This window comes from Pan troglodytes, chromosome 16 (assembly GCF_028858775.2).
Source record: "Pan troglodytes isolate AG18354 chromosome 16, NHGRI_mPanTro3-v2.0_pri, whole genome shotgun sequence".
In the NCBI taxonomy this organism is placed as follows: domain Eukaryota; kingdom Metazoa; phylum Chordata; class Mammalia; order Primates; family Hominidae; genus Pan; species Pan troglodytes.
Genome location: NC_072414.2, coordinates 2,606,792 through 2,631,156, shown reverse-complemented (window position 1 = coordinate 2,631,156; position 24,365 = coordinate 2,606,792).

Sequence of the window (24,365 nt, the reverse complement as noted above, 5' to 3'; positions counted from 1 at the left end):
GTGTAGATATTTCCATATTTACAGAGATAGAGGTGTAGATATTTCCATATTTGCACAGATTGCGGTGTACATATTTCCACGTTTATACAGATAGTGGTGTAGATATTTCCATGTTTATACAGATAGCGGTGGAGATATTTCCATGATTAGACAGATAGCGGTGGAGATATTTCAATTTTTATACAGATGACTGTGTAGATATTTCCATTTGTATACAGATGGCAGTGTAGATATTTCCATGTTTATACAGATGGCAGTGTAGATATTTCCATGTTTATACAGATTGCTGTGTGGCTATTTTCATGTTTATAGAAATAGCGATGTAGGTATTTCCATGTTTATAGAGATGGCTGTGTAGATATTTCCATGTTTACACAGATGACTGTGTAGGTATTTCCATGTATATCCTGAAGGCAGTGTTGATATTTCAACGTTTATAGAGATAGCAGTTTAGTTATTTCCATGTTTATACAGATGGCAGTGTAGATATTTCCATGTTTATACAGAAGGCGGTGAAGATATTTCCATGTTTTTAGGGATAGCCATGTAGATATTTCCATGTTTATACAGATAGCGGTGTTGACATTTCCATGTTTGTAGAGATAGCGGTGTAGATATTTCCATATTTATGCAGATAGCGGAGTAGATATTTCCATGTTTATACAGATAGCAGTGTAGATATTAACATGTTCATACAGATAGCGGTGTAGATATATCCATGTTTATACAGATTGTGGTGTAGATATTTCCATGTTTATACAGATAGCGGTGTAGATATTTCCAGGTTTATACAGATAGTGGTGTAGATACTTCCATGTTTACAGAGACAGAGGTGTAGATATTTCCATATTCACACAGATTGCTGTGTACATATTTCCATATTTAAACCGACAGCTCTGAAGATATTCCCATGTTTACACAGATACTGTTGTAGATGTTTCCATGTTTATAGAGATTGCAGTGTAGATATTTCCATGTTTATAAAGATAGCGGTGTGGATATTTCCATGTTTATGCAGATAGCGGTGGAGATATTTCCATGTTTATATAGATAGCGCTGTAGATATTTGCTTGTTTATACAGACAGCGGTGTAGATATTTCCATGTTTATACAGATAGCGGTGTAGATATTTCCATGTTTGTAGAGATAGCGGAGGAGATATTTCCATGTTTTTACAGATAGCAATGTAAATATTTGAATGTTTATACAGATAGCGGTCTAGATATTTCCATGTTTATATAGATAACGGTGTAGATATTTCCATTTTTATACACATTGCGGTGTAGTTATTTCCATGTTTATACAGATGACTGTGTACATATTTCCATGTTTATACAGATGGCGGTGTAGATATTTCCATGTTTCTACAGATAGCGGTCTAGATATTTCCATGTTTATACACATAGCGGTGTAGATATTTCCATGTTTCTACAGATAGCGGTGTAGATATTTCCATGTTTATACAGATAGCGGTGGACATATTTTCAAGTTTATACAGATAGCGGTGGACATATTTTCATGTTTATAGAGATGGCAGTGTAGGTATTTCCAAGTTTATAAAGATAGCGGTGTCGATATTTCCGTGTTTATACAGATAGCGGTGCAGGTATTTCCATGTTTGTAGAGACAGCGGTGTAGATATTTCCATGTTTTTACAGATGGGGGTGTAGATATTTCCATGTTTATACAGATGACTGTGTAGATATTTCCATGTTTTTTACAGATGGCGGTGTAAATATTTCCATGTTACGCAGATAGCGGTGTGGATATTTCCATGTTTATACAGACAGCGATGTGGATATTTCCATGTTTATAGAGATGGCTGTGTAGATATTTCCATGTTTATACAGATTGCCGTGTAGATATTTCCATGTTTATACAGATAGTGGGGTAGATATTTCCATGTTTATACAGATGACTGTGTAGGTATTTCCATCTTTATACATATGGCGGTGTAGATATTTCCATGTTTAGAGAGATAGCCATGAAGATATTTCCATGTTTATACAGACAGTGGTGTAGACATTTCCATGTTTATAGAGATAGCGGTGTAGATATTTCCATAGTTATACAGATAGCGGTGTAGATATTTCCATGTTTATACAGATAGCGGTGTAGATGTTTCCATGTTTATACAGATAGCGGTGTAGATATATCCATGTTTATACAGATCGTGGTGTATATATTTCCATGTTTATACAGATAGCGGTGTAGATATTTCCATGTTTATACAGATAGCGGTGTAGATATTTCCATGTTTATACAGATAGCGGTGTAGATATATCCATGTATATACAGATTGCGGTGTAGATATTTCCATGTTTACACAGATTGCGGTGTAGATATTTCCATGTTTATAAAGATAGCGGTGTAGATATTTCTATGTTTACACAGATAGCGGTGGAAATATTTCCATGTTTATACAGATAACGCTGTAAATATTTCCATGTTTATACAGATAGCGGAGAAGATATATCCATGTTTATACAGATAGCAGTGTAGACATTTCCATGTTTATACAGATAGCGGTGTAGATATTTCCATGTTTATACAGATAGCGGTGGAGATATTTCCATGATTAGACAGATAGCGGTGGAGATATTTCAATGTTTATACAGATGACTGTGTAGATATTTCCATTTGTATACAGATTGCAGTGTAGATATTTCCATGTTTATACAGATGGCAGTGTAGATATTTCCATGTTTATACAGATGGCTGTGTGGCTATTTTCATGTTTGTAAAATAGCGATGTAGGTATTTCCATGTTTATAGAGATGGCTGTGTAGATATTTCCATGTTTACACAGATGACTGTGTAGGTATTTCCATGTATATCCAGAAGGCAGTGTTGATATTTCAATGTTTATAGAGATAGCAGTTTAGTTATTTCCATGTTTATACAGATGGCAGTGTAGATATTTCCATGTTTATACAGAAGGCGGTGAAGATATTTCCATGTTTTTAGGGATAGCCATGTAGATATTTCCATGTTTATACAGATAGCGGTGTTGACATTTCCATGTTTGTAGAGATAGCGGTGTAGATATTTCCATATTTATGCAGATAGCGGAGTAGATATTTCCATGTTTATACAGATAGCAGTGTAGATATTAACATGTTCATACAGATAGCGGTGTAGATATATCCATGTTTATACAGATTGTGGTGTAGATATTTCCATGTTTATACAGATAGCGGTGTAGATATTTCCAGGTTTATACAGATAGTGGTGAAGATATTTCCATGTTTACAGAGACAGAGGTGTAGATATTTCCATATTCACACAGATTGCTGTGTACATATTTCCATCTTTAAACCGACAGCTCTGAAGATATTCCCATGTTTACACAGATACTGTTGTAGATGTTTCCATGTTTATAGAGATTGCAGTGTAGTTATTTCCATGTTTATAAAGATAGCGGTGTAGATATTTCCATGTTTATGCAGATAGCGGTGGAGATATTTCCATGTTTATATAGATATCGCTGTAGATATTTGCTTGTTTATACAGATAGCGGTGTAGATATTTCCATGTTTATACAGATAGCGGTGTAGATATTTCCAGGTTTATACAGATAGTGGTGTAGATATTTCCATGTTTACAGAGACAGAGGTGTAGATATTTCCATATTCACACAGATTGCTGTGTACATATTTCCATATTTAAACCGACAGCTCTGAAGATATTCCCATGTTTACACAGATACTGTTGTAGATGTTTCCATGTTTATAGAGATTGCAGTGTAGATATTTCCATGTTTATAAAGATAGCGGTGTGGATATTTCCATGTTTATGCAGATAGCGGTGGAGATATTTCCATGTTTATATAGATAGCGCTGTAGATATTTGCTTGTTTATACAGACAGCGGTGTAGATATTTCCATGTTTATACAAATAGCGGTGTAGATATTTCCATGTTTGTAGAGATAGCGGAGGAGATATTTCCATGTTTTTACAGATAGCAATGTAAATATTTGAATGTTTATACAGATAGCGGTCTAGATATTTCCATGTTTATATAGATAACGGTGTAGATATTTCCATTTTTATACACATTGCGGTGTAGTTATTTCCATGTTTATACAGATGACTGTGTACATATTTCCATGTTTATACAGATGGCGGTGTAGATATTTCCATGTTTCTACAGATAGCGGTCTAGATATTTCCATGTTTATACAGATAGCGGTGTAGATATTTCCATGTTTCTACAGATAGCGGTGTAGATATTTCCATGTTTATACAGATAGCAGTGGACATATTTTCAAGTTTATACAGATAGCGGTGGACATATTTTCATGTTTATAGAGATGGCAGTGTAGGTATTTCCAAGTTTATAAAGATAGCGGTGTCGATATTTCCGTGTTTATACAGATAGCGGTGCAGGTATTTCCATGTTTGTAGAGACAGCGGTGTAGATATTTCCATGTTTTTACAGATGGGGGTGTAGATATTTCCATGTTTATACAGATGACTGTGTAGATATTTCCATGTTTTTTACAGATGGCGGTGTAAATATTTCCATGTTACGCAGATAGCGGTGTGGATATTTCCATGTTTATACAGACAGCGATGTAGATATTTCCATGTTTATAGATGGCTGTGTAGTTATTTCCATGTTTATACAGATTGCAGTGTAGATATTTCCAGGTTTATACAGATAGTGGGGTAGATATTTCCATGTTTATACAGATGACTGTGTAGGTATTTCCATCTTTATACATATGGCGGTGTAGATATTTCCATGTTTAGAGAGATAGCCATGAAGATATTTCCATGTTTATACAGACAGTGGTGTAGACATTTCCATGTTTATAGAGATAGCGGTGTAGATATTTCCATAGTTATACAGATAGCGGTGTAGATATTTCCATGTTTATACAGATAGCGGTGTAGATGTTTCCATGTTTATACAGACAGCGGTGTAGATATATCCATGTTTATACAGATCGTGGTGTATATATTTCCATGTTTATACAGATAGCGGTGTAGATATTTCCATGTTTATACAGATAGCGGTGTAGATATTTCCATATTTACAGAGATAGAGGTGTAGATATTTCCATATTTGCACAGATTGCGGTGTACATATTTCCACGTTTATACAGATAGTGGTGTAGATATTTCCATGTTTATACAGATAGCGGTGGAGATATTTCCATGATTAGACAGATAGCGGTGGAGATATTTCAATTTTTATACAGATGACTGTGTAGATATTTCCATTTGTATACAGATGGCAGTGTAGATATTTCCATGTTTATACAGATGGCAGTGTAGATATTTCCATGTTTATACAGATTGCTGTGTGGCTATTTTCATGTTTATAGAAATAGCGATGTAGGTATTTCCATGTTTATAGAGATGGCTGTGTAGATATTTCCATGTTTACACAGATGACTGTGTAGGTATTTCCATGTATATCCTGAAGGCAGTGTTGATATTTCAATGTTTATAGAGATAGCAGTTTAGTTATTTCCATGTTTATACAGATGGCAGTGTAGATATTTCCATGTTTATACAGAAGGCGGTGAAGATATTTCCATGTTTTTAGGGATAGCCATGTAGATATTTCCATGTTTATACAGATAGCGGTGTTGACATTTCCATGTTTGTAGAGATAGCGGTGTAGATATTTCCATATTTATGCAGATAGCGGAGTAGATATTTCCATGTTTATACAGATAGCAGTGTAGATATTAACATGTTCATACAGATAGCGGTGTAGATATATCCATGTTTATACAGATTGTGGTGTAGATATTTCCATGTTTATACAGATAGCGGTGTAGATATTTCCAGGTTTATACAGATAGTGGTGTAGATATTTCCATGTTTACAGAGACAGAGGTGTAGATATTTCCATATTCACACAGATTGCTGTGTACATATTTCCATATTTAAACCGACAGCTCTGAAGATATTCCCATGTTTACACAGATACTGTTGTAGATGTTTCCATGTTTATAGAGATTGCAGTGTAGATATTTCCATGTTTATAAAGATAGCGGTGTGGATATTTCCATGTTTATGCAGATAGCGGTGGAGATATTTCCATGTTTATATAGATAGCGCTGTAGATATTTGCTTGTTTATACAGACAGCGGTGTAGATATTTCCATGTTTATACAGATAGCGGTGTAGATATTCCCATGTTTGTAGAGATAGCGGAGGAGATATTTCCATGTTTTTACAGATAGCAATGTAAATATTTGAATGTTTATACAGATAGCGGTCTAGATATTTCCATGTTTATATAGATAACGGTGTAGATATTTCCATTTTTATACACATTGCGGTGTAGTTATTTCCATGTTTATACAGATGACTGTGTACATATTTCCATGTTTATACAGATGGCGGTGTAGATATTTCCATGTTTCTACAGATAGCGGTCTAGATATTTCCATGTTTATACAGATAGCGGTGTAGATATTTCCATGTTTCTACAGATAGCGGTGTAGATATTTCCATGTTTATACAGATAGCGGTGGACATATTTTCAAGTTTATACAGATAGCGGTGGACATATTTTCATGTTTATAGAGATGGCAGTGTAGGTATTTCCAAGTTTATAAAGATAGCGGTGTCGATATTTCCGTGTTTATACAGATAGCGGTGCAGGTATTTCCATGTTTGTAGAGACAGCGGTGTAGATATTTCCATGTTTTTACAGATGGGGGTGTAGATATTTCCATGTTTATACAGATGACTGTGTAGATATTTCCATGTTTTTTACAGATGGCGGTGTAAATATTTCCATGTTACGCAGATAGCGGTGTGGATATTTCCATGTTTATACAGACAGCGATGTGGATATTTCCATGTTTATAGAGATGGCTGTGTAGATATTTCCATGTTTATACAGATTGCCGTGTAGATATTTCCATGTTTATACAGATAGTGGGGTAGATATTTCCATGTTTATACAGATGACTGTGTAGGTATTTCCATCTTTATACATATGGCGGTGTAGATATTTCCATGTTTAGAGAGATAGCCATGAAGATATTTCCATGTTTATACAGACAGTGGTGTAGACATTTCCATGTTTATAGAGATAGCGGTGTAGATATTTCCATAGTTATACAGATAGCGGTGTAGATATTTCCATGTTTATACAGATAGCGGTGTAGATGTTTCCATGTTTATACAGATAGCGGTGTAGATATATCCATGTTTATACAGATCGTGGTGTATATATTTCCATGTTTATACAGATAGCGGTGTAGATATTTCCATGTTTATACAGATAGCGTTGTAGATATTTCCATGTTTATACAGATAGCGGTGTAGATATATCCATGTATATACAGATTGCGGTGTAGATATTTCCATGTTTACACAGATTGCGGTGTAGATATTTCCATGTTTATAAAGATAGCGGTGTAGATATTTCTATGTTTACACAGATAGCGGTGGAAATATTTCCATGTTTATACAGATAACGATGTAAATATTTCCATGTTTATACAGATAGCGGAGAAGATATATCCATGTTTATACAGATAGCAGTGTAGACATTTCCATGTTTATACAGATAGCGGTGTAGATATTTCCATGTTTATACAGATAGCGGTGGAGATATTTCCATGATTAGACAGATAGCGGTGGAGATATTTCAATGTTTATACAGATGACTGTGTAGATATTTCCATTTGTATACAGATTGCAGTGTAGATATTTCCATGTTTATACAGATGGCAGTGTAGATATTTCCATGTTTATACAGATGGCTGTGTGGCTATTTTCATGTTTGTAAAATAGCGATGTAGGTATTTCCATGTTTATAGAGATGGCTGTGTAGATATTTCCATGTTTACACAGATGACTGTGTAGGTATTTCCATGTATATCCAGAAGGCAGTGTTGATATTTCAATGTTTATAGAGATAGCAGTTTAGTTATTTCCATGTTTATACAGATGGCAGTGTAGATATTTCCATGTTTATACAGAAGGCGGTGAAGATATTTCCATGTTTTTAGGGATAGCCATGTAGATATTTCCATGTTTATACAGATAGCGGTGTTGACATTTCCATGTTTGTAGAGATAGCGGTGTAGATATTTCCATATTTATGCAGATAGCGGAGTAGATATTTCCATGTTTATAAAGATAGCGGTGTGGATATTTCCATGTTTATGCAGATAGCGGTGGAGATATTTCCATGTTTATATAGATAGCGCTGTAGATATTTGCTTGTTTATACAGACAGCGGTGTAGATATTTCCATGTTTATACAGATAGCGGTGTAGATATTTCCATGTTTGTAGAGATAGCGGAGGAGATATTTCCATGTTTTTACAGATAGCAATGTAAATATTTGAATGTTTATACAGATAGCGGTCTAGATATTTCCATGTTTATATAGATAACGGTGTAGATATTTCCATTTTTATACACATTGCGGTGTAGTTATTTCCATGTTTATACAGATGACTGTGTACATATTTCCATGTTTATACAGATGGCGGTGTAGATATTTCCATGTTTCTACAGATAGCGGTCTAGATATTTCCATGTTTATACAGATAGCGGTGTAGATATTTCCATGTTTCTACAGATAGCGGTGTAGATATTTCCATGTTTATACAGATAGCGGTGGACATATTTTCAAGTTTATACAGATAGCGGTGGACATATTTTCATGTTTATAGAGATGGCAGTGTAGGTATTTCCAAGTTTATAAAGATAGCGGTGTCGATATTTCCGTGTTTATACAGATAGCGGTGCAGGTATTTCCATGTTTGTAGAGACAGCGGTGTAGATATTTCCATGTTTTTACAGATGGAGGTGTAGATATTTCCATGTTTATACAGATGACTGTGTAGATATTTCCATGTTTTTTACAGATGGCGGTGTAAATATTTCCATGTTACGCAGATAGCGGTGTGGATATTTCCATGTTTATACAGACAGCGAAGTGGATATTTCCATGTTTATAGAGATGGCTGTGTAGATATTTCCATGTTTATACAGATTGCCGTGTAGATATTTCCATGTTTATACAGATAGTGGGGTAGATATTTCCATGTTTATACAGATGACTGTGTAGGTATTTCCATCTTTATACATATGGCGGTGTAGATATTTCCATGTTTAGAGAGATAGCCATGAAGATATTTCCATGTTTATACAGACAGTGGTGTAGACATTTCCATGTTTATAGAGATAGCGGTGTAGATATTTCCATAGTTATACAGATAGCGGTGTAGATATTTCCATGTTTATACAGATAGCGGTGTAGATGTTTCCATGTTTATACAGATAGCGGTGTAGATATATCCATGTTTATACAGATCGTGGTGTATATATTTCCATGTTTATACAGATAGCGGTGTAGATATTTCCATGTTTATACAGATAGCGGTGTAGATATTTCCATGTTTATACAGATAGCGGTGTAGATATATCCATGTATATACAGATTGCGGTGTAGATATTTCCATGTTTACACAGATTGCGGTGTAGATATTTCCATGTTTATAAAGATAGCGGTGTAGATATTTCTATGTTTACACAGATAGCGGTGGAAATATTTCCATGTTTATACAGATAACGATGTAAATATTTCCATGTTTATACAGATAGCGGAGAAGATATATCCATGTTTATACAGATAGCAGTGTAGACATTTCCATGTTTATACAGATAGCGGTGTAGATATTTCCATGTTTATACAGATAGCGGTGGAGATATTTCCATGATTAGACAGATAGCGGTGGAGATATTTCAATGTTTATACAGATGACTGTGTAGATATTTCCCTTTGTATACAGATGGCAGTGTAGATATTTCCATGTTTATACAGATGGCAGTGTAGATATTTCCATGTTTATACAGATGGCTGTGTGGCTATTTTCATGTTTGTAAAATAGCGATGTAGGTATTTCCATGTTTATAGAGATGGCTGTGTAGATATTTCCATGTTTACACAGATGACTGTGTAGGTATTTCCATGTATATCCAGAAGGCAGTGTTGATATTTCAATGTTTATAGAGATAGCAGTTTAGTTATTTCCATGTTTATACAGATGGCAGTGTAGATATTTCCATGTTTATACAGAAGGCGGTGAAGATATTTCCATGTTTTTAGGGATAGCCATGTAGATATTTCCATGTTTATACAGATAGCGGTGTTGACATTTCCATGTTTGTAGAGATAGCGGTGTAGATATTTCCATATTTATGCAGATAGCGGAGTAGATATTTCCATGTTTATACAGATAGCTGTGTAGATATTAACATGTTCATACAGATAGCGGTGTAGATATATCCATGTTTATACAGATTGTGGTGTAGATATTTCCATGTTTATACAGATAGCGGTGTAGATATTTCCAGGTTTATACAGATAGTGGTGAAGATATTTCCATGTTTACAGAGACAGAGGTGTAGATATTTCCATATTCACACAGATTGCTGTGTACATATTTCCATATTTAAAACGACAGCTCTGAAGATATTCCCATGTTTACACAGATACTGTTGTAGATGTTTCCATGTTTATAGAGATTGCAGTGTAGTTATTTCCATGTTTATAAAGATAGCGGTGTAGATATTTCTATGTTTATGCAGATAGCGGTGGAGATATTTCCATGTTTATATAGATATCGCTGTAGATATTTGCTTGTTTATACAGATAGCGGTGTAGATATTTCCATGTTTATACAGATAGCGGTGTAGATATTTCCATGTTTGTAGAGATAGCGGAGGAGATATTTCCATGTTTTTACAGATAGCAATGTAAATATTTGAATGTTTATACAGATAGCGGTCTAGATATTTCCATGTTTATATAGATAACGGTGTAGATATTTCCATTTTTATACACATTGCGGTGTAGTTATTTCCATGTTTATACAGATGACTGTGTACATATTTCCATGTTTATACAGATGGCGGTGTAGATATTTCCATGTTTATACAGATAGCGGTCTAGATATTTCCATGTTTATACACATAGCGGTGTAGATATTTCCATGTTTCTACAGATAGCGGTGTAGATATTTCCATGTTTATACAGATAGCGGTGGACATATTTTCAAGTTTATACAGATAGCGGTGGACATATTTTCATGTTTATAGAGATGGCAGTGTAGATATTTCCAAGTTTATAAAGATAGCGGTGTCGATATTTCCGTGTTTATACAGATAGCGGTGCAGGTATTTCCATGTTTGTAGAGACAGCGGTGTAGATATTTCCATGTTTTTACAGATGGGGGTGTAGATATTTCCATGTTTATACAGATGACTGTGTAGATATTTCCATGTTTTTTACAGATGGCGGTGTAAATATTTCCATGTTACGCAGATAGCGGTGTGGATATTTCCATGTTTATACAGACAGCGATGTAGATATTTCCATGTTTATAGAGATGGCTGTGTAGTTATTTCCATGTTTATACAGATTGCCGTGTAGATATTTCCATGTTTATACAGATAGTGGGGTAGATATTTCCATGTTTATACAGATGACTGTGTAGGTATTTCCATCTTTATACATATGGCGGTGTAGATATTTCCATGTTTAGAGAGATAGCCATGAAGATATTTCCATGTTTATACAGACAGTGGTGTAGACATTTCCATGTTTATAGAGATAGCGGTGTAGATATTTCCATAGTTATACAGATAGCGGTGTAGATATTTCCATGTTTATACAGATAGCGGTGTAGATGTTTCCATGTTTATACAGATAGCGGTGTAGATATATCCATGTTTATACAGATCGTGGTGTATATATTTCCATGTTTATACAGATAGCGGTGTAGATATTTCCATGTTTATACAGATAGCGGTGTAGATATTTCCATGTTTATACAGATAGCGGTGTAGATATATCCATGTATATACAGATTGCGGTGTAGATATTTCCATGTTTACACAGATTGCGGTGTAGATATTTCCATGTTTATAAAGATAGCGGTGTAGATATTTCTATGTTTACACAGATAGCGGTGGAAATATTTCCATGTTTATACAGATAACGCTGTAAATATTTCCATGTTTATACAGATAGCGGAGAAGATATATCCATGTTTATACAGATAGCAGTGTAGACATTTCCATGTTTATACAGATAGCGGTGTAGATATTTCCATGTTTATACAGATAGCGGTGGAGATATTTCCATGATTAGACAGATAGCGGTGGAGATATTTCAATGTTTATACAGATGACTGTGTAGATATTTCCATTTGTATACAGATGGCAGTGTAGATATTTCCATGTTTGTACAGATGGCAGTGTAGATATTTCCATGTTTATACAGATTGCTGTGTGGCTATTTTCATGTTTATAGAAATAGCGATGTAGGTATTTCCATGTTTATAGAGATGGCTGTGTAGATATTTCCATGTTTACACAGATGACTGTGTAGGTATTTCCATGTATATCCTGAAGGCAGTGTTGATATTTCAATGTTTATAGAGATAGCAGTTTAGTTATTTCCATGTTTATACAGATGGCAGTGTAGATATTTCCATGTTTATACAGAAGGCGGTGAAGATATTTCCATGTTTTTAGGGATAGCCATGTAGATATTTCCATGTTTATACAGATAGCGGTGTTGACATTTCCATGTTTGTAGAGATAGTGGTGTAGATATTTCCATATTTATGCAGATAGCGGAGTAGATATTTCCATGTTTATACAGATAGCAGTGTAGATATTAACATGTTCATACAGATAGCGGTGTAGATATATCCATGTTTATACAGATTGTGGTGCAGATATTTCCATGTTTATACAGATAGCGGTGTAGATATTTCCAGGTTTATACAGATAGTGGTGTAGATATTTCCATGTTTACAGAGACAGAGGTGTAGATATTTCCATATTCACACAGATTGCTGTGTACATATTTCCATATTTAAACCGACAGCTCTGAAGATATTCCCATGTTTACACAGATACTGTTGTAGATGTTTCCATGTTTATAGAGATTGCAGTGTAGATATTTCCATGTTTATAAAGATAGCGGTGTGGATATTTCCATGTTTATGCAGATAGCGGTGGAGATATTTCCATGTTTATATAGATAGCGCTGTAGATATTTGCTTGTTTATACAGACAGCGGTGTAGATATTTCCATGTTTATACAGATAGCGGTGTAGATATTTCCATGTTTGTAGAGATAGCAGAGGAGATATTTCCATGTTTTTACAGATAGCAATGTAAATATTTGAATGTTTATACAGATAGAGGTCTAGATATTTCCATGTTTATATAGATAACGGTGTAGATATTTCCATTTTTATACACATTGCGGTGTAGTTATTTCCATGTTTATACAGATGACTGTGTACATATTTCCATGTTTATACAGATGGCGGTGTAGATATTTCCATGTTTATACAGATAGCGGTCTAGATATTTCCATGTTTATACAGATAGCGGTGTAGATATTTCCATGTTTCTACAGATAGCGGTGTAGATATTTCCATGTTTATACAGATAGCGGTGGACATATTTTCAAGTTTATACAGATAGCGGTGGACATATTTTCATGTTTATAGAGATGGCAGTGTAGGTATTTCCAAGTTTATAAAGATAGCGGTGTCGATATTTCCGTGTTTATACAGATAGCGGTGCAGGTATTTCCATGTTTGTAGAGACAGCGGTGTAGATATTTCCATGTTTTTACAGATGGGGGTGTAGATATTTCCATGTTTATACAGATGACTGTGTAGATATTTCCATGTTTTTTACAGATGGCGGTGTAAATATTTCCATGTTACGCAGATAGCGGTGTGGATATTTCCATGTTTATACAGACAGCGATGTGGATATTTCCATGTTTATAGAGATGGCTGTGTAGATATTTCCATGTTTATACAGATTGCCGTGTAGATATTTCCATGTTTATACAGATAGTGGGGTAGATATTTCCATGTTTATACAGATGACTGTGTAGGTATTTCCATCTTTATACATATGGCGGTGTAGATATTTCCATGTTTAGAGAGATAGCCATGAAGATATTTCCATGTTTATACAGACAGTGGTGTAGACATTTCCATGTTTATAGAGATAGCGGTGTAGATATTTCCATAGTTATACAGATAGCGGTGTAGATATTTCCATGTTTATACAGATAGCGGTGTAGATGTTTCCATGTTTATACAGATAGCGGTGTAGATATATCCATGTTTATACAGATCGTGGTGTATATATTTCCATGTTTATACAGATAGCGGTGTAGATATTTCCATGTTTATACAGATAGCGGTGTAGATATTTCCATGTTTATACAGATAGCGGTGTAGATATATCCATGTATATACAGATTGCGGTGTAGATATTTCCATGTTTACACAGATTGCGGTGTAGATATTTCCATGTTTATAAAGATAGCGGTGTAGATATTTCTATGTTTACACAGATAGCGGTGGAAATATTTCCATGTTTATACAGATAACGATGTAAATATTTCCATGTTTATACAGATAGCGGAGAAGATATATCCATGTTTATACAGATAGCAGTGTAGACATTTCCATGTTTATACAGATAGCGGTGTAGATATTTCCATGTTTATACAGATAGCGGTGGAGATATTTCCATGATTAGACAGATAGCGGTGGAGATATTTCAATGTTTATACAGATGACTGTGTAGATATTTCCATTTGTATACAGATGGCAGTGTAGATATTTCCATGTTTATACAGATGGCAGTGTAGATATTTCCATGTTTATACAGATGGCTGTGTGGCTATTTTCATGTTTGTAAAATAGCGATGTAGGTATTTCCATGTTTATAGAGATGGCTGTGTAGATATTTCCATGTTTACACAGATGACTGTGTAGGTATTTCCATGTATATCCAGAAGGCAGTGTTGATATTTCAATGTTTATAGAGATAGCAGTTTAGTTATTTCCATGTTTATACAGATGGCAGTGTAGATATTTCCATGTTTATACAGAAGGCGGTGAAGATATTTCCATGTTTTTAGGGATAGCCATGTAGATATTTCCATGTTTATACAGATAGCGGTGTTGACATTTCCATGTTTGTAGAGATAGCGGTGTAGATATTTCCATATTTATGCAGATAGCGGAGTAGATATTTCCATGTTTATACAGATAGCAGTGAAGATATTAACATGTTCATACAGATAGCGGTGTAGATATATCCATGTTTATACAGATTGTGGTGTAGATATTTCCATGTTTATACAGATAGCGGTGTAGATATTTCCAGGTTTATACAGATAGTGGTGAAGATATTTCCATGTTTACAGAGACAGAGGTGTAGATATTTCCATATTCACCCAGATTGCTGTGTACATATTTCCATCTTTAAACCGACAGCTCTGAAGATATTCCCATGTTTACACAGATACTGTTGTAGATGTTTCCATGTTTATAGAGATTGCAGTGTAGTTATTTCCATGTTTATAAAGATAGCGGTGTAGATATTTCCATGTTTATGCAGATAGCGGTGGAGATATTTCCATGTTTATATAGATATCGCTGTAGATATTTGCTTGTTTATACAGATAGCGGTGTAGATATTTCCATGTTTATACAGATAGCGGTGTAGATATTTCCATGTTTGTAGAGATAGCGGAGGAGATATTTCCATGTTTTTACAGATAGCAATGTAAATATTTGAATGTTTATACAGATAGCGGTCTAGATATTTCCATGTTTATATAGATAACGGTGTAGATATTTCCATTTTTGTACACATTGCGGTGTAGTTATTTCCATGTTTATACAGATGACTGTGTACATATTTCCATGTTTATACAGATGGCGGTGTAGATATTTCCATGTTTCTACAGATAGCGGTCTAGATATTTCCATGTTTATACACATAGCGGTGTAGATATTTCCATGTTTCTACAGATAGCGGTGTAGATATTTCCATGTTTATACAGATAGCGGTGGACATATTTTCAAGTTTATACAGATAGCGGTGGACATATTTTCATGTTTATAGAGATGGCAGTGTAGATATTTCCAAGTTTATAAAGATAGCGGTGTCGATATTTCCGTGTTTATACAGATAGCGGTGCAGGTATTTCCATGTTTGTAGAGACAGCGGTGTAGATATTTCCATGTTTTTACAGATGGGGGTGTAGATATTTCCATGTTTATACAGATGACTGTGTAGATATTTCCATGTTTTTTACAGATGGCGGTGTAAATATTTCCATGTTATGCAGATAGCGGTGTGGATATTTCCATGTTTATACAGACAGCGATGTAGATATTTCCATGTTTATAGAGATGGCTGTGTAGTTATTTCCATGTTTATACAGATTGCCGTGTAGATATTTCCATGTTTATACAGATAGTGGGGTAGATATTTCCATGTTTATACAGATGACTGTGTAGGTATTTCCATCTTTATACATATGGCGGTGTAGATATTTCCATGTTTAGAGAGATAGCCATGAAGATATTTCCATGTTTATATAGACAGTGGTGTAGACATTTCCATGTTTATAGAGATAGCGGTGTAGATATTTCCATAGTTATACAGATAGCGGTGTAGATATTTCCATGTTTATACAGATAGCGGTGTAGATGTTTCCATGTTTATACAGATAGCGGTGTAGATATATCCATGTTTATACAGATCGTGGTGTATATATTTCCATGTTTATACAGATAGCGGTGTAGATATTTCCATGTTTATACAGATAGCGGTGTAGATATTTCCATGTTTATACAGATAGCGGTGTAGATATATCCATGTATATACAGATTGCGGTGTAGATATTTCCATGTTTACACAGATTGCGGTGTAGATATTTCCATGTTTATAAAGATAGCGGTGTAGATATTTCTATGTTTACACAGATAGCGGTGGAAATATTTCCATGTTTATACAGATAACGCTGTAAATATTTCCATGTTTATACAGATAGCGGAGAAGATATATCCATGTTTATACAGATAGCAGTGTAGACATTTCCATGTTTATACAGATAGCGGTGTAGATATTTCCATGTTTATACAGATAGCGGTGGAGATATTTCCATGATTAGACAGATAGCGGTGGAGATATTTCAATGTTTATACAGATGACTGTGTAGATATTTCCATTTGTATACAGATGGCAGTGTAGATATTTCCATGTTTGTACAGATGGCAGTGTAGATATTTCCATGTTTATACAGATGGCTGTGTGGCTATTTTCATGTTTGTAAAATAGCGATGTAGGTATTTCCATGTTTATAGAGATGGCTGTGTAGATATTTCCATGTTTACACAGATGACTGTGTAGGTATTTCCATGTATATCCAGAAGGCAGTGTTGATATTTCAATGTTTATAGAGATAGCAGTTTAGTTATTTCCATGTTTATACAGATGGCAGTGTAGATATTTCCATGTTTATACAGAAGGCGGTGAAGATATTTCCATGTTTTTAGGGATAGCCATGTAGATATTTCCATGTTTATACAGATAGCGGTGTTGACATTTCCATGTTTGTAGAGATAGCGGTGTAGATATTTCCATATTTATGCAGATAGCGGAGTAGATATTTCCATGTTTATACAGATAGCTGTGTAGATATTAACATGTTCATACAGATAGCGGTGTAGATATATCCATGTTTATACAGATTGTGGTGTAGATATTTCCATGTTTATACAGATAGCGGTGTAGATATTTCCAGGTTTATACAGATAGTGGTGAAGATATTTCCATGTTTACAGAGACAGAGGTGTAGATATTTCCATATTCACACAGATTGCTGTGTACATATTTCCATATTTAAAACGACAGCTCTGAAGATATTCCCATGTTTACACAGATACTGTTGTAGATGTTTCCATGTTTATAGAGATTGCAGTGTAGTTATTTCCATGTTTATAAAGATAGCGGTGTAGATATTTCCATGTTTATGCAGATAGCGGTGGAGATATTTCCATGTTTATATAGATATCGCTGTAGATATTTGCTTGTTTATACAGATAGCGGTGTAGATATTTCCATGTTTATACAGATAGCGGTGTAGATATTTCCATGTTTGTAGAGATAGCGGAGGAGATATTTCCATGTTTTTACAGATAGCAATGTAAATATTTGAATGTTTATACAGATAGCGGTCTAGATATTTCCATGTTTATATAGATAACGGTGTAGATATTTCCATTTTTATACACATTGCGGTGTAGTTATTTCCATGTTTATACAGATGACTGTGTACATATTTCCATGTTTATACAGATGGCGGTGTAGATATTTCCATGTTTCTACAGATAGCGGTCTAGATATTTCCATGTTTATACACATAGCGGTGTAGATATTTCCATGTTTCTACAGATAGCGGTGTAGATATTTCCATGTTTATACAGATAGCGGTGGACATATTTTCAAGTTTATACAGATAGCGGTGGACATATTTTCATGTTTATAGAGATGGCAGTGTAGATATTTCCAAGTTTATAAAGATAGCGGTGTCGATATTTCCGTGTTTATACAGATAGCGGTGCAGGTATTTCCATGTTTGTAGAGACAGCGGTGTAGATATTTCCATGTTTTTACAGATGGGGGTGTAGATATTTCCATGTTTATACAGATGACTGTGTAGATATTTCCATGTTTTTTACAGATGGCGGTGTAAATATTTCCATGTTACGCAGATAGCGGTGTGGATATTTCCATGTTTATACAGACAGCGATGTAGATATTTCCATGTTTATAGAGATGGCTGTGTAGTTATTTCCATGTTTATACAGATTGCCGTGTAGATATTTCCATGTTTATACAGATAGTGGGGTAGATATTTCCATGTTTATACAGATGACTGTGTAGGTATTTCCATCTTTATACATATGGCGGTGTAGATATTTCCATGTTTAGAGAGATAGCCATGAAGATATTTCCATGTTTATACAGACAGTGGTGTAGACATTTCCATGTTTATAGAGATAGCGGTGTAGATATTTCCATAGTTATACAGATAGCGGTGTAGATATTTCCATGTTTATACAGATAGCGGTGTAGATGTTTCCATGTTTATACAGATAGCGGTGTAGATATATCCATGTTTATACAGATCGTGGTGTATATATTTCCATGTTTATACAGATAGCGGTGTAGATATTTCCATGTTTATACAGATAGCGGTGTAGATATTTCCATGTTTATACAGATAGCGGTGTAGATATATCCATGTATATACAGATTGCGGTGTAGATATTTCCATGTTTACACAGATTGCGGTGTAGATATTTCCATGTTTATAAAGATAGCGGTGTAGATATTTCTATGTTTACACAGATAGCGGTGGAAATATTTCCATGTTTATACAGATAACGCTGTAAATATTTCCATGTTTATACAGATAGCGGAGAAGATATATCCATGTTTATACAGATAGCAGTGTAGACATTTCCATGTTTATACAGATAGCGGTGTAGATATTTCCATGTTTATACAGATAGCGGTGGAGATATTTCCATGATTAGACAGATAGCGGTGGAGATATTTCAATGTTTATACAGATGACTGTGTAGATATTTCCATTTGTATACAGATGGCAGTGTAGATATTTCCATGTTTGTACAGATGGCAGTGTAGATATTTCCATGTTTATACAGATTGCTGTGTGGCTATTTTCATGTTTATAGAAATAGCGATGTAGGTATTTCCATGTTTATAGAGATGGCTGTGTAGATATTTCCATGTTTACACAGATGACTGTGTAGGTATTTCCATGTATATCCTGAAGGCAGTGTTGATATTTCAATGTTTATAGAGATAGCAGTTTAGTTATTTCCATGTTTATACAGATGGCAGTGTAGATATTTCCATGTTTATACAGAAGGCGGTGAAGATATTTCCATGTTTTTAGGGATAGCCATGTAGATATTTCCATGTTTATACAGATAGCGGTGTTGACATTTCCATGTTTGTAGAGACAGCGGTGTAGATATTTCCATATTTATGCAGATAGCGGAGTAGATATTTCCATGTTTATACAGATAGCAGTGTAGATATTAACATGTTCATACAGATAGCGGTGTAGATATATCCATGTTTATACAGATTGTGGTGTAGATATTTCCATGTTTATACAGATAGCGGTGTAGATATTTCCAGGTTTATACAGATAGTGGTGTAGATATTTCCATGTTTACAGAGACAGAGGTGTAGATATTTCCATATTCACACAGATTGCTGTGTACATATTTCCATATTGAAACCGACAGCTCTGAAGATATTCCCATGTTTACACAGATACTGTTGTAGATGTTTCCATGTTTATAGAGATTGCAGTGTAGATATTTCCATGTTTATAAAGATAGCGGTGTGGATATTTCCATGTTTATGCAGATAGCGGTGGAGATATTTCCATGTTTATATAGATAGCGCTGTAGATATTTGCTTGTTTATACAGACAGCGGTGTAGATATTTCCATGTTTATACAGATAGCGGTGTAGATATTTCCATGTTTGTAGAGATAGCGGAGGAGATATTTCCATGTTTTTACAGATAGCAATGTAAATATTTGAATGTTTATACAGATAGCGGTCTAGATATTTCCATGTTTATATAGATAACGGTGTAGATATTTCCATTTTTATACACATTGCGGTGTAGTTATTTCCATGTTTATACAGATGACTGTGTACATATTTCCATGTTTATACAGATGGCGGTGTAGATATTTCCATGTTTCTACAGATAGCGGTCTAGATATTTCCATGTTTATACAGATAGCGGTGTAGATATTTCCATGTTTCTACAGATAGCGGTGTAGATATTTCCATGTTTATACAGATAGCGGTGGACATATTTTCAAGTTTATACAGATAGCGGTGGACATATTTTCATGTTTATAGAGATGGCAGTGTAGGTATTTCCAAGTTTATAAAGATAGCGGTGTCGATATTTCCGTGTTTATACAGATAGCGGTGCAGGTATTTCCATGTTTGTAGAGACAGCGGTGTAGATATTTCCATGTTTTTACAGATGGGGGTGTAGATATTTCCATGTTTATACAGATGACTGTGTAGATATTTCCATGTTTTTTACAGATGGCGGTGTAAATATTTCCATGTTACGCAGATAGCGGTGTGGATATTTCCATGTTTATACAGACAGCGATGTGGATATTTCCATGTTTATAGAGATGGCTGTGTAGATATTTCCATGTTTATACAGATTGCCGTGTAGATATTTCCATGTTTATACAGATAGTGGGGTAGATATTTCCATGTTTATACAGATGACTGTGTAGGTATTTCCATCTTTATACATATGGCGGTGTAGATATTTCCATGTTTAGAGAGATAGCCATGAAGATATTTCCATGTTTATACAGACAGTGGTGTAGACATTTCCATGTTTATAGAGATAGCGGTGTAGATATTTCCATAGTTATACAGATAGCGGTGTAGATATTTCCATGTTTATACAGATAGCGGTGTAGGTGTTTCCATGTTTATACAGATAGCGGTGTAGATATATCCATGTTTATACAGATCGTGGTGTATATATTTCCATGTTTATACAGATAGCGGTGTAGATATTTCCATGTTTATACAGATAGCGGTGTAGATATTTCCATGTTTATACAGATAGCGGTGTAGATATATCCATGTATATACAGATTGCGGTGTAGATATTTCCATGTTTACACAGATTGCGGTGTAGATATTTCCATGTTTATAAAGATAGCGGTGTAGATATTTCTATGTTTACACAGATAGCGGTGGAAATATTTCCATGTTTATACAGATAACGATGTAAATATTTCCATGTTTATACAGACAGCGGAGAAGATATATCCATGTTTATACAGATAGCAGTGTAGACATTTCCATGTTTATACAGATAGCGGTGTAGATATTTCCATGTTTATACAGATAGCGGTGGAGATATTTCCATGATTAGACAGATAGCGGTGGAGATATTTCAATGTTTATACAGATGACTGTGTAGATATTTCCATTTGTATACAGATGGCAGTGTAGATATTTCCATGTTTATACAGATGGCAGTGTAGATATTTCCATGTTTATACAGATGGCTGTGTGGCTATTTTCATGTTTGTAAAATAGCGATGTAGGTATTTCCATGTTTATAGAGATGGCTGTGTAGATATTTCCATGTTTACACAGATGACTGTGTAGGTATTTCCATGTATATCCAGAAGGCAGTGTTGATATTTCAATGTTTATAGAGATAGCAGTTTAGTTATTTCCATGTTTATACAGATGGCAGTGTAGATATTTCCATGTTTATACAGAAGGCGGTGAAGATATTTCCATGTTTTTAGGGATAGCCATGTAGATATTTCCATGTTTATACAGATAGCGGTGTTGACATTTCCATGTTTGTAGAGATAGCGGTGTAGATATTTCCATATTTATGCAGATAGCGGAGTAGATATTTCCATGTTTATACAGATAGCAGTGAAGATATTAACATGTTCATACAGATAGCGGTGTAGATATATCCATGTTTATACAGATTGTGGTGTAGATATTTCCATGTTTATACAGATAGCGGTGTAGATATTTCCAGGTTTATACAGATAGTGGTGAAGATATTTCCATGTTTACAGAGACAGAGGTGTAGATATTTCCATATTCACCCAGATTGCTGTGTACATATTTCCATCTTTAAACCGACAGCTCTGAAGATATTCCCATGTTTACACAGATACTGTTGTAGATGTTTCCATGTTTATAGAGATTGCAGTGTAGTTATTTCCATGTTTATAAAGATAGCGGTGTAGATATTTCCATGTTTATGCAGATAGCGGTGGAGATATTTCCATGTTTATATAGATATCGCTGTAGATATTTGCTTGTTTATACAGATAGCGGTGTAGATATTTCCATGTTTATACAGATAGCGGTGTAGATATTTCCATGTTTGTAGAGATAGCGGAGGAGATATTTCCATGTTTTTACAGATAGCAATGTAAATATTTGAATGTTTATACAGATAGCGGTCTAGATATTTCCATGTTTATATAGATAACGGTGTAGATATTTCCATTTTTATACACATTGCGGTGTAGTTATTTCCATGTTTATACAGATGACTGTGTACATATTTCCATGTTTATACAGATGGCGGTGTAGATATTTCCATGTTTATACAGATAGCGGTCTAGATATTTCCATGTTTATACACATAGCGGTGTAGATATTTCCATGTTTCTACAGATAGCGGTGTAGATATTTCCATGTTTATACAGATAGCGGTGGACATATTTTCAAGTTTATACAGATAGCGGTGGACATATTTTCATGTTTATAGAGATGGCAGTGTAGATATTTCCAAGTTTATAAAGATAGCGGTGTCGATATTTCCGTGTTTATACAGATAGCGGTGCAGGTATTTCCATGTTTGTAGAGACAGCGGTGTAGATATTTCCATGTTTTTACAGATGGGGGTGTAGATATTTCCATGTTTATACAGATGACTGTGTAGATATTTCCATGTTTTTTACAGATGGCGGTGTAAATATTTCCATGTTACGCAGATAGCGGTGTGGATATTTCCATGTTTATACAGACAGCGATGTAGATATTTCCATGTTTATAGAGATGGCTGTGTAGTTATTTCCATGTTTATACAGATTGCAGTGTAGATATTTCCATGTTTATACAGATAGTGGGGTAGATATTTCCATGTTTATACAGATGACTGTGTAGGTATTTCCATCTTTATACATATGGCGGTGTAGATATTTCCATGTTTAGAGAGATAGCCATGAAGATATTTCCATGTTTATACAGACAGTGGTGTAGACATTTCCATGTTTATAGAGATAGCGGTGTAGATATTTCCATAGTTATACAGATAGCGGTGTAGATATTTCCATGTTTATACAGATAGCGGTGTAGATGTTTCCATGTTTATACAGATAGCGGTGTAGATATATCCATGTTTATACAGATCGTGGTGTATATATTTCCATGTTTATACAGATAGCGGTGTAGATATTTCCATGTTTATACAGATAGCGGTGTAGATATTTCCATGTTTATACAGATAGCGGTGTAGATATATCCATGTATATACAGATTGCGGTGTAGATATTTCCATGTTTACACAGATTGCGGTGTAGATATTTCCATGTTTATAAAGATAGCGGTGTAGATATTTCTATGTTTACACAGATAGCGGTGGAAATATTTCCATGTTTATACAGATAACGCTGTAAATATTTCCATGTTTATACAGACAGCGGAGAAGATATATCCATGTTTATACAGATAGCAGTGTAGACATTTCCATGTTTATACAGATAGCGGTGTAGATATTTCCATGTTTATACAGATAGCGGTGGAGATATTTCCATGATTAGACAGATAGCGGTGGAGATATTTCAATGTTTATACAGATGACTGTGTAGATATTTCCATTTGTA